The sequence below is a fragment of the Antechinus flavipes genome, chromosome 4 (assembly GCF_016432865.1).
Source record: "Antechinus flavipes isolate AdamAnt ecotype Samford, QLD, Australia chromosome 4, AdamAnt_v2, whole genome shotgun sequence".
In the NCBI taxonomy this organism is placed as follows: Eukaryota; Metazoa; Chordata; class Mammalia; order Dasyuromorphia; family Dasyuridae; genus Antechinus; species Antechinus flavipes.
This window is the reverse complement of record NC_067401.1, coordinates 119821285-119834185: the sequence shown is the minus strand read 5'-3', so window position 1 is coordinate 119834185 and position 12901 is coordinate 119821285. Positions and strand designations below refer to the sequence as shown.

Sequence of the window (12901 nt, the reverse complement as noted above, 5' to 3'; positions counted from 1 at the left end):
GGGAAAAAAGAATGGTGAAAGTTCTTAAGTTTAAGGCATGTAAAGATTGGCTGAAGAAATTTCAGATGTTTAACTGGAGTACAAGAAACTTAGAAAAATCAAGAAGCATCTGTTAGATGGTTATTGGAGGCCAGGCACTGTGTTAACCTCTAGGCATACAAAGAAAGGCCAAAGGCAGTCCCCTATGCTCAAGAAGTTCATAATCTGGGGAAATACAAGAGCTAACTTCATGTTTCTGAAGGGCTGTAACACAGAAAAAGGATTAGATGTGGTATATGTGACCCCAGTGGGCAAAACTAGGAGGAATATGTCAAAGTTATAGAGTTAAATTTAGGATAGATGGAAAGAAAAACTTCCTAACAGTTATAGAAAGAAAGAAAAGAAGCATTTCTGAGGCACCTACTGTGTGCCAAGAAATGTGCTAAGTATTTACAAATGTCTTATTTGGTCCTCATGACAATGCTGGGAAGTGAGTGCTATTATCTCCATTTTACAGTTGAGGAAACTGAGGTACATAGCAGTGAAATGATTTGTCTAGGTTAATTATAGCTATCCAGAAGTGAAATGAATTGTCCTGGTAAGTAGTAAATTCCCACCAAAGTTGGATAACTAATTGTAAGATATGTTATAGAGGTAATTTTTTTTTTTTTTAAGGCATAGGTTGTACTAGATACAGAATTACATCCAACTTCGGAATTCTGTAGACCAGTCTGTGACTTACCTATTAAAAGCTATGGAAGTTGAAAAGTACCCCTGGTGTGTGAAACTCAACTTTTTCGGTGATATAGGCCCTTTTATCAGTCTGGTGAAGCCTAAGAATAGTGTATTTAAAAACATAAAATAAAATACATAAGATTACCAAGGAAACCAATAACTTTGAAATAAAAATGTAACTAAGTTCGTCGTCACTAAGCTCTCTGTGGATTTGATATTAATAACCTCTGATCTTGTTCAAACCCTTTATTTTATAGAACTAAGTGCAACCTAATACTGAAAAGTAATTTTCATGAACTTTTTAGTGAGTTTTTCTTAGATGACCTTATCATTTTATTACTTAAGGATGTGACTCATCTTGTTTTGATCTTTTAAAAATTAGTTATCAAAAATTGCAGTATGTCATCTTGTGATGCTTTCTGGGCATGGTACATCTGGATAGTTTCTTCGATTAGATTGCAAAATCCAGAATGATTACATCTTAAGTTTGTTCCAATTCAGCTCACCACACATTTATCAGAAAGCAGTAGGAAAAGTGCTAAATGTAGGGTCAAAAGAGATGAATTCAGATCTCTGTCCTGCCACATACTATGTGATTTTGGGCAAGTCAGTTAAAATCCATCCAATAGCATCCAAATAAGTATGCTACAAATGAGAGGGTGATAGGTTATGTTAGTGAAAGGCCATAACCCAGCCCTCACAATGTTCAAACCAGCATACTTCCCCTATATCAAAGGTTTTCTTAACTAGTAAATAGTATTTTATGAGCCAATCATCAGCTAGGCTTCTTTCAAATCATTTCTGCAAATAGTTACTTGCAAATAAAATGCCTTGATGATGAAAAGAAAACTGATAACACAGATGATATCATTTTACCTCACTCTAGTCCTCATTCTCTCATACAGGCAAATTTCCTGTGCTGAAAAATCCCTATTACCTAGGTAACCTAATACCTTTTTTTTAATCCCATGTGACCTCCACTGGCTCATTACAAATGAGTTTTGTTTAAGAAAGAGATGACGAACAGTCTTTTTTTTTTTTTTTTTTGGCAGTCCTCCAGATAAACACACACATTTATTGCTTTTTCATATAAAACTTTCATCCCCATCTCCAAGGAATGGTAATAATAATAACAATAATAACAAAAGTAGCATTTATATGTCACTTACACGTTTACAAAGTGCTTTCTACATATTTATATCATTTGATTCTCACAATAACCCTGAGAGCACAAATTTTACAAATAAGGAGCTGAAGTTCAGATAGATAAGAAAATGATTTACCCAGAATCATAGATCTAAGTATCTAAGATAGGATTTGAATTTATATGTTCCTGACTCAATAATGCAGGATTCTACTTACTGTATCACTTAGCTGCCCAACCCAGTTTTTTCCAAAGACCATTTCTCTCTATTCATCCTTTCTCAGTTCCTCTTATCACAAAAGTTCCTCTCAACTCCCTCCCTTCACTTTCTCCTCCCCTTTCAGCAAATGAAGCCAATAGTTAAAGAAAATTCTCCCTTTTCCCCATCTCCTTACCTCAGTTCCTCTCTCCTCTCCTGGCATAGCCTGAATTGAAATCAATGTCAATTTCATTAAAGAGAAAAAGCAAACTCATTTGAGAGTTTATCATCTCCCCACAACTGTCTTTGTTGGAAGTGAGGCTTCCCCTCACTTCTGTGAGTTCCAACTCAGCTCATGGCAAAGGAGGAAAACAAATGAGCCCCAAAGGGGGAGTTGGAAGTGGTAAAGGTGGCAGCAACTGTCTTAGTAAGTATCCTATGACAAGAAGATGATTTTCAAATGAACTGGGGATGACAGGGCTGGAGAAGAGAAAGGAAAAGAGGAAGTCTTGTCCTCTGATTGCCCTTTTGCTTAACCCTGATGTGGTTTCTCCATATTTCTTCACCAGTCAATTTAGTTTCACCCTGGGTCTCCAAGTTCACTGCCCTGTGTTTTTAGCTCATTATCAACATCAGTTCATATTTGGCTCAATGTTAATCAGCTTCTCCATCTAAGAATAGGATGTATTTTTTTCTTTCTGTGCTCACCACGGCCATGTTAGTGGGTTCAGTGTAGAGCTGGTTATTTCTGCATATTTTTCATGAGTCTGAAAAAAATCCTTTGTGTTTCTTCTTGAGACCAAAAGACCAATAATAGAACAAAAAAATTGGAATGGATGAACATACACTCAACACTCCTAATGACCCATGAACAAATAATAAACTTTGTGGATTATTCAGGGTTCATTTGTTAAATAATGAGCTACTTTCCTAAGAGCCTTCAATAGATTTTGGAGTTTCCTCTCACTCCTCACACACAGCCACACACACAGGTAGGGTAAATTGGTATTATTATTAGCCTGAGCAAAAAATCAGGTACATTAATTTGTTCCTTCTCCCCTTATCCAAATGTATATAATACAATTAAGTTCAAGAAGAAAGAATTAGGAAGTTCTGTTATTTCTTCTCCATGAAAATTGGATAAACTATTTCACCACTCATAACACATCCTCAGTAACCATTTTCCAGTTTTCTTGTGGGTCTCTTCACTAGGAAATTTAAGGCACTGACAGAATGTTCTTGTCCATCTTTTGTCAGCAGCAAGTTTTGCTAAATATGTCAAGAGTTCATGGATTCATGTCTAACTATCCTGCTTTGGAGGAATGAACATTGAATAGGAAATCTGAAATCTTGTGCTCAGGTCTGAAAATTATCCACTCATTAGGCGAGGTCAAATGACTTCCCTTTCCATGTTTCTTTTTTCTTCCTGTCAGATGAGAGAGCTGGACTATATGAAACCCTTCCCAGCTCTTAAATACTCTGATTCTTCTCTCAGTGTCCTGTAAATGAACTAGAGCTGATCCATTTCTCTATTTCCAGAAGAAATTATCTTCCTTAAAGCAGAGGAAAAGCTCTTCTACCAATCTCCTCTTTTCCAAAGTCCTTCAGAGCCACATGTCTCACGCTCACATAAATCACCTGTTGTGATAACTTCATACCTTCCTTTAGAAGTTCTTCATTAGAGCTAACCTAAATTTAAACTCCTTCCCCAGCAACTTGATACATTCTTCAGGGGAGAAGGAGAACAGCAAGAAGTCCACTCCTTCCATATGAAAGTCCTTCTCAAACTTTTCTGCCTTCTTCAGCAGTTCAGAATGCAGGCTAAGCTATATGAGGCTGCAACATTTCTAGATCTACGAAAAACCACAAAGTATATCAAGCAAGTAACCACACTTCCACTTCACACCCCAGTGCAACAAAAGAGTCATGAGATTTAAAAAATCAAGCAAACCCTATCCCTTCTTGCTCTTTCTTGCACGCATATAAACCTCTTAATTGGCTCTCCCTGCTTCCATACTCCTCTCTCTCTAATTCACCTTCTATAGAGGTCAAATTGTAATTGCTAAAACTCGCATTTGTCCTTCAATCTTTTCTTCCTTCTCCTCCCTCCCTTTCTCCCTCTCTCTTCTTCCTTCTTTACCCCCTTTCTTTTTCTCTCTCTTTTTTGTTTTCCTTGTCTCCCTTCCTTTTCTTTCTGTCTCTGTTTCTCTCTCCTCCTTTCCCTCTCTCTTTCCTCTCCCCTCTCTTCCTTCTTTCTCTTCCTCCCCCACCTCCCTTCCTCCCTTTACCCCTCCAAAATCCTATAAGGCCCTTGAGATCAGGGATTATTTTTTGCCTTTCTTTGTATTCCCCAGCTCTTGTTCCTGGCACAAAGCAGTAGCTTAATACATGTTTGCTGACTGTTCCTTCTAAGATAAAATGCAAGATTCTCAGTCTGGCATTTAAAGCCCTCCACAATCTGGCTCCCACCCATCTTTCCATGAATAAATGAATGAATTCAATCTTTCCAATCTTACTCCTAATTACTCCTCTTTATGCACTCTATATTCCATACAAACTGGCCAACCTACTAGTTGCTCTGCAAGTTTACAACAGGCTCCATGTCCCTGCCTAGTTCCCAAGGATTGGTATACATTTTTTTACCTAAAGATTTCTTCAAAGTGCCAGCTCCTACATAAGACCTTTCCTGATCTTTCCAGTTTGTCAGTACTCTATGTCCTGAAATATCTTGTATTTACTCTGTATATACTATGTATTTAATTATCTGGACTCGATTTAACTGAGGGTTTTGTGACTGAAATTGAAAATCTAACTGGGGAGGAAGGGGTATCCAGAATATCTGAGAAACTGGCTACATATCTCAGAATATATAGTGTTGTGGGCAGAGGTATCCAAAAAGAGACTAGAAGTAGTTGGCAGTGATTTAGTGTGGCTAGCCCCTCTTTTTTCCCTTAGAGCTTATTCTAGAAGCTGGAAATGGGAAGTGATGGTATGAAGGAAGATACAAGGAAGGACTTTCCCTTTTCTCTATTAACATCTCCAAATGTCTATAGAGAACAACAGAAGAGGATGGTCTGAAAAGGGGAAGGAAACAGTCAGTCAGATATTGATTTTGTGGAAGAAGAAAAAAAGGGGCCGGGGGGGGGGGGAGGAGGGGAAGTGATTCCTGCAAAGAAATAGAATTTGGCAGAATCATACTTGTAGTCGAGTCTGTGCCTTGGCCATGAGAATGGAAAAGGGCACTGCATAGCTGGGGTCAGTACTTGAGGACATATGTGCTTTAAGTGAACTAGGTATCTAGTTGAAAGGTCAGTGGTGTGTCAGTCACTGCAGGGGGTGAAGAAAGGGCATAAAATAGGATGTTTTGGAAGAGCCAAAAAAAAAAAAAACCAGCAAGAAAACAACACTGTGAAAGATAAGATTTCCCAAACCCCTCTAGGAAAAGGAGAACTGGGAGTTTGATAGGACTTTTAAGTTCTCATTGCAGCATGACCAAGGGAGAAATTTCCTAGCAAGTGTGAATAGAATTTGGTGACAAAGTAGCAGCTGTGGGTTTCTCTCCGCTGTGGTGTAGCTTCCCATCTATGGAGACAATCACAGAAGGGCAAGGTCCCTAAGGGAAGGGAAATTGAAGTTTTCATTATGTTAAGGAAGAAAGTGGGACTCAATTCAACAAACCTGCTTTTTTGACTATTGTGTGCAAGGCACTCTTCTGGGTACTAAGGATAAAAAGACAAAACAAAGTAGTTCCTATGTTCAAAGTTTAGATTCATTTTGCAGACAAGACTTAGAGAAGTGTTTGACTTCTGGATATTTCCTTTTGAGTTTCCTTGCTCACAAGTTGACCCATGATCTTCATGAAATAGCCAGTTTGGTTCTGATTTCCTCATTGGAGTTGAGGTATGAGAAGGGTGGAGATTTAGGGAATTTCAATCATCTTCAAGTCACTGGCAAGCATGCAAGCTTATTTCTCAGTTTCCTCCCTTCAAGGCCCCATTCCACATCCTTCCATGATTTTGTCACTGTCCAAAAAAAATTTTTAAAGAACAAAAATGGAAGATTACCAGGGACCCTGAATGAGCAAACAGGAACTTTTACTATGAGCACAGTATTGAACTAGCTACAAAGACCCAATGACCCAAAATCATCCTAGGAGTATGTGGGGGATGGGGAGGGGCCCTCAGTACCTGGGCAGCAACTCACAGACAGATGTCTTGAACAAAGGCTCTTATGGGATACACTGTTGCTTCCAGGAAGTCAAATTCCAAAACAGCAATCTAGCCAAACATAGGTTCAGCTGTCCATTGAGTGTGCCTCTTGAGTACATGAGGTACAGATAACTGAAGAGGACAGATCACTCATTCTTCAGGCTGATCAGTGTGCTGAAGGTCCTTTATCTTCTACCTCACTCATCCCAGAAGACACTAAATCTCCATGTGGACCTTTCTTTTGCTCCAGTCTCTATCCCAAGTAGCACTTGCTTCCAGGCAAACCCTCTTCACAGACTTCTTTTTTTCTCACAAGCTTCCTGCCAATCGTTTGCACACATTATTCGATGTCATCACCTACCTTCCTCCTCCCTGAAATGACCTCACCACAATTTCCCACATGAGGAAAATGAAACTCTAAAGGGACAGAGCTGGCTCCTTTGGACAGTCAGTGACAGATGGGAAAGTGTCTGCTCAACCACTCCCTTTCCAATATTTTAGCAGCCTTTTGAGTGTCCACAGCCACTCCAGTGAAGACACATGGAAGTCACTGTATACAGAGAAGGGTGCCACCTGTCCATGGCTATAGAAGATAGTTCCAGGGCAAGGACTTTGACATAGAAGTCCAGTATTCCCTTATCTTCCCAGCCCTCTTCAGTACATTACCAGAAGCTCAGTGTTGAGAAGAAAGATGATCATGAGAAACACATGCATACACAGAAACATACACACAGATGTCTTGTGTGAGACAAGATGCTAGCCCTTTCCTTGGTAGTTAGCTCAGGTGTCACAATTAAGGAAAATTCTTTGACAGGTTTGCCTTCAAGGACCTGAGCTGAACCAAAAAATCTAAAAAGTAATCCAGTGTGATTTGCCATTTCTCTTGTCTCCAAGTAGCCTTAACCATCTCTGACAGCCTAGAGTCTAATATTTACACAGCTTCCTTTGAGTATTCACCTGCAACCTTTCACAACCCACCAACTAAATGGCCAATAAGTTCCCCTAGTCTCATCTCAATAATCCCAGCTGCAAATCATATACTCATGCTGTACTGCTCAGCAAAAGGCAGAACCTTTCACAGACCTCCTTTCACCCTCACCCCCACACTCTACTTCCTACTAGAAAGGCTAGGGAGCTGGGTTCTTCCAGAGTACCTTCACCTTGGACCTGTGGCCCAAACAAAACAAAAACAGGCCAGGATTAGGAAAATCCCATGACAACATGGAAAACCAAACACTGATCTTTTCCTTTCATGGGGGGAAAGGGCTGAGACTATTTAGTGCTCCCCAGCCTCCTTACAAATTCCATCTTGGGGAGAAAGTATGATGTTTGTCTGAAAAGGATGAGAACTGGCCACCTGATCTGGTAAACATTGCCTCTGTCTCCAGGGAAAGCAGCTAGGCAAGGAAAGCATGATGTCCATTCAGATACCACCGATTTTACTTTCATTGGTTCCCAGAGTTTAAAGAACCAAAACAGGTAGCAGCCAATAGATCTTCTATGACTCAACCTGTCATCAATGTTTCAGAGAGGATCCTGGATTCAAATTCCATATCAGATACTTCTCATCCTGAAACTCAAGACATCCATTTTTTTCCTTTGATCTTTCCTTACCTTCTCTTTTGAAATCTCACTCAGGAAACTCCCCCCATATTCCTTTGCACCTCTTTCCATTTGGGGTGCTTGTTTTCTGTGATTTCTTTTCTTAATAAAAAGGAAAAGATGGGGGAAATGTTGGGAGGTGGGGAAGAGGAGTTTTAAAGCAACAGTACAGAAGAGAGAAAACCGAGAAGGAAAGGGGAGAAATCCTGAATAAAATCAAATCACTTACGTGCTGGAGCAGTAAGACAGAAGGATGAATAATGAGAGGCTGCTGAGACAGGAGAAAGAGCATGGGGGAGGAAGAAGCTCTGAACTTTCCCTTCTCAGGCTGGGGAGAGATTTGATTCCCTGGGGAGAGGGTGGGGGGAAGGGGCTCAACTGACCTATAGCAAGGGAGATAGGAAGCTTTAGCTCTCCTCCCTTATGTGGGAGACAACCCCCAGGGCGCGATTCCCTCCTGTCTACAAGTCAACCGAGCCGGCGCCCAGACACTGGACCCCGGCCTAAGGAGAGCAGGGAAGAGGGTGTGTGCGGGGAGTCCATACAAAGCCAGAAACGATCAGAAAGGGGCACGAGACAAGGGGGATGAGGAGAAGGCCCTGGCCCAAAGAGGCCTCTATTCCTTTCCCGGCACCGCCCGTGCACGACCACCCTCCCGCCCTTATGTCCGTCCACCCAATCATACAAACACACACACACACACACACACACACACACACACACACACACACCACACCACACCACACCACACCATACCACACCACACACCCTTCCCCCAACACATGGCTAGAACCAAGCAACAGGGGATCGAGGCGAAAGGGCTTGGAGCTGCTGGGAGGGGGCTGCCGGCACGCGGCTCCCGGCAGCGCGAGCTCCCGGGAACGTTTCACGGCCACAGGAACTGGCAGTCAATTCACGACGCTACGTTCATGCCCGCGCCGCCTTCACGTTCCATCAGCGCCCCACGGCTCCCGGGCTGGAGCCGGGCCCCAGGTTGGGCATTAAAGGGGGTAGGGGGAACCAGGACAACGAAGGGGCCGAGCCCGGGGAGAGAAAGAGGAAAGGAAGTCGGGAGGAGGGGGCGCTTACCCAAGACAAGCGAGGGGCGCTCCTCCACTCTCTTCCCTATAACCTGGATGGAGTGTGAGTCCCGCCTTTAGTAGCCCTGGAAAGCCACAGGCTAGGTGGGGTGACGGTGCTGGGACGCAGCTCTGGGGAAGGGGGTGCAATCTCGGGCTCCGGCTTCGGCTCTGGCTCCGGCTGGGGCGGGAGAAGGAGGAGAATGCGAGGCGCCGGCAAGCTTCCTAGTGGCCCGTTGCGAGAAATGCAGCTGTCCCTGCCCTGCCGGCGGAGACCACAAGTGGAACTGAGCGGGAGGAGCGGGGCTGGGGGCGGGCGGGGGTATGAGGGGGAGGGTGAGAGAGCCAGCCAGGGCAGAGGGGATCCCCCGCCCCCAGGCTCTGCTCACCCTGTCCTCCCAGGGCCTTTCGGGTGAGATTGGAGTGCAGGGGATAGCCAAGAAGGCTTCCACAACCAGAGAGGAGGAAGGGGGGCCTTCAGTGGGAGGGGGCACACAGCTAGCCTCTCCTCTTAGGTAGCACCACCTTTTTATCCCTCACTCCCCTCTCAGGTCTTTTTGGCCCGAGGTTGGGAAGATTAGGACATCAGCCTCAACTGGAGATGCTAGGGGATGGAGCGGGAGGAAGCACAGAGCCAAGCATCATACCCCTCCCCCATTCCCTGTGAGGGAGAGAGGGAGGGGAACTGAGAAAGGAAAGGGAAATTAGAGGAAGAGGGACCAAGGCGCTAGATGGGAGGTAGGAGCCAGCTGCAAGGCCTGAGGGAAGAAGAAACTTGGTTTTTTTGCCCCCCCCCCTTCCCCAGTCCTCAAGGATCTGTGATATTCACAGAACTGGGTGCTGACTCCCAGGAGAGCAGATGGCATCTCACCCATGCTTTGTTATCCTGTATGATTTAACAGTTTCTTCCCATAAAATATGAGCTGAAAACCTTTCTCAAGTTTTGGGTTTTGTTTTGTTTATTTCACTATACCAGGTAGCAATGGGGTGGACACTCGAGGGCTACATCTGTTATCCCTTTCTCACCTTTTCATATTACATATCACCAGAATAATGGGGAAGGAGGAAAGGGCCCACAAAAGTGTGGGGTTTGAAGTCAATCTGATCTAGATTGGAATTCAGATTCTGCCATTTATTAGCTGGGTGATCTTGGGCAAGTCTCTGGGTCTCAGTTTCTTTATTTGTAAAATGAGGTTGATAATTGGGTGCTCTCTAAGGTCTCTTGGGACTCCAAATTGATATTTTTTACACTATTTCCTTTGGTAATATTTGAAAGGCACCCTCATGTAGAAAACATGGGGGCTGGTAGATGGTGGAGATGTTAAATCACTGAACGTGGAGTAAGAAAGATTTAAGTTGAAATATTAAACCAAACACTTACTATGGCAAGTCACCACCTCTATCATCTTCAGTGTTCTCCTCTGTAAAATGGAAATAATAATAGCACCTACCTCATAGGCTTTTTTTTTTTTTAAGTTTAGTGGGAGTGAGGGATTTGGGACCATCTCTCCCTACACACCAGTTAGTTGATGTAATTACAGAAAATAAGGGGTAGATAAGAGATAATGAAGTATTAAATATGTTAAATGAAAAACAAAGACCCCTCTCATTTCCTGTGCAATGTGAAAAAGTTTCCTGATTGAATAGGCAAGACAAAAATTAACCATGTCCAGGGTGGCCTTCAAAGCACAAGTCTGTCTGTCATGTACTCCAAGAAGATCAATGAAAAAAGAAAAGGTCCTTGTCCACTAAAATCACAGCACTTTTTGTGGCAACAAAAAACTGGACATAAAGAAGCTGCCCATTGATTGTGAAAAGACTAAACAAATCGTTCCTGAATATAATGGAATGTGACTATGCTATAAGAAATGATGAACATAATGAATAGAGAGAAGCATGGGAAACTGTTTTTGAACAGATACCAAAGTAAGGAAGCAGAACCAAGAAAAAATGCACATTGTTATAACAATGTCTATTTTTAAAAACATAATGGAGCTATCACAACTTAATGATGGAAAAGTATAATGACCAAACTTGTCCCTCAAGAAGAGTTATGTGATAACAAATCTCTCCACCTCTTTGTAGAAGTAGAAAGTTCAAGGATATAGAACACTGTACATGTCAGACTTTAAAAAGTTAATTTTGCAGAACTTTTTTCTTCCTCTTTTTAAAACTTGTTTATAAAAAAAATGGCTCTCTGGGAGGGGGTGGAGGAAGAATGCAGTGGGAAATACAAGTGCTATAAAAATAAAAGATATAAATAGATATCAAAAAAATTAAAATTAAAAAAAGGCAAGCCTGCCATCCCCCCACATCAATTTCAAGATTTGGATTATATCTATAGCATGTGACCCCCTGTACTTATAGTAAAAGTCAGCCATGTAGACTACCTTTGGAAGTACTTCCTCTGTCAGAGACAATACAGCTGGCAGAAGTTCCTAACAAGGCACATAAACACTCTGGATAGACACAGAAATGTAACATTCAAGGAATGTGGTTTATGGCAGCTGAGAAGAGAGCTGAACAGAAAGAGGTTTGCCCCACTCAAGCAAAAGTAGATCAGAGACTAGAACAGTATTAACTCTCCATGAGAAAATACTTTTGCCAGTCCAGAAGAAATTGATAATTAAACAAATAATTAACCCTTCAGTACTGGAGCACCATATGTTTCCTACATGTATGCCTATTGTATTCTAAATTTGTGCCTATTCTTCCCATGTTGTGTGTATCTTTGGGAAAGTGTTTAAGGAGAAAACATTTTGAAGCTATTGTTCTTACAGATAGTTCTTACATGTTCTTACACTCCATCATGAATGGAATGCTGGCCTGTAGTCAAGATAACTTGGGTTCAAATCTGATCTCAGACATTTACTAGCTGTGTAACTCCAGGAAAATCACTTAAGCTCTGTCTTCCTCAATTTCTTCACATTATAAAAGGAGGATAAAATAGCATCTATATTACACAATTGTTGCGAGGATCAAATGAGATATCAGTATAACACAGTGCCTGACACATAGTAGGCACTTACTAAATGTATGTTCCCCCCTCCTTCTGCTTCTTTGATATCTTGGTAAATCTTTTTGTTTTGAACTAATTGTATTAATTACACAATCTATTAAACATAAGTTTACTAGCCTAGTTGGCTAGTACTAGCTACATAAGGATTAAATGATATAGTATATACAAAATATTTTATAAAATACAAAAAATTATACAAATGATATCTATAATCATTACTAAAGTAATGTTTGACTTGGAAGCAGAACTTCTGTCTGATCACTACCTTGATTTTATTAGCTTTACGACCCTATGCAATCAATCAAAGAGCAATTATTAAGTGGCTACAATGTACTAGATACTGGATAGAAACAGAAATGTAACATTCAAGGAATGAGGTTTATCTGATCAATACAACAATCTACCATATCTCCCTTTTAGAGGGTTGCTTGAAATACTGAGTGATCAAGTAATTTGCAGACTAGAAGGACTTATTAGAAGCAGGATTTGGAAATAAGTCCTCTTGACTTCAAGGTTGGAATTCAATCTACTCTGCCAAGCTAATTCTACCTTTAAATATTTTGAGGTAATGTTCATATTTTGGTTTTGTTTAGTTGTGTTGAGGTTTGTTTTTGTTTTTTTGGGGGGAGGGGGGTTTGTTTGTTTGTATTTGTGATTTCTTTGGTTTAATGAACTCTCAATAGTGAAACTCCCTTCACTGATGCAGTGGGCTTTTTCTGAATATATTTTTTAAATTATAATTTAATTTTTGCTTTCAGTTCCACATTCTCTCCATCCCTCTACCCTCTCCCTCATCCATTGAGATGACAAGAGATATGATACTCATTATAAACACACACACACACACACACACACACACACACACACACAGAGTCACATAAAACATTTCCACATTAATTGTGTCACAAAAAAGGAATGAAATTAAGAAAGAAAATT

At 41.3% G+C, this 12901-nt stretch overlaps 1 long non-coding RNA gene across 1 annotated transcript in view; it reads right to left on the bottom strand.

The window, feature by feature from the left end:
• The window catches only part of LOC127560006 (uncharacterized), a 40683-nt gene extending 30925 nt beyond the window's left edge, over window positions 1-9758 (bottom strand). Inside the window, exon 1 of the long non-coding RNA XR_007953247.1 lies at window positions 8957-9758. This is a non-coding gene — a long non-coding RNA (uncharacterized LOC127560006). The remainder of the gene's footprint in view (window positions 1-8956) is intronic.
• Between the last annotated feature and the right edge of the window lie 3143 nt (window positions 9759-12901).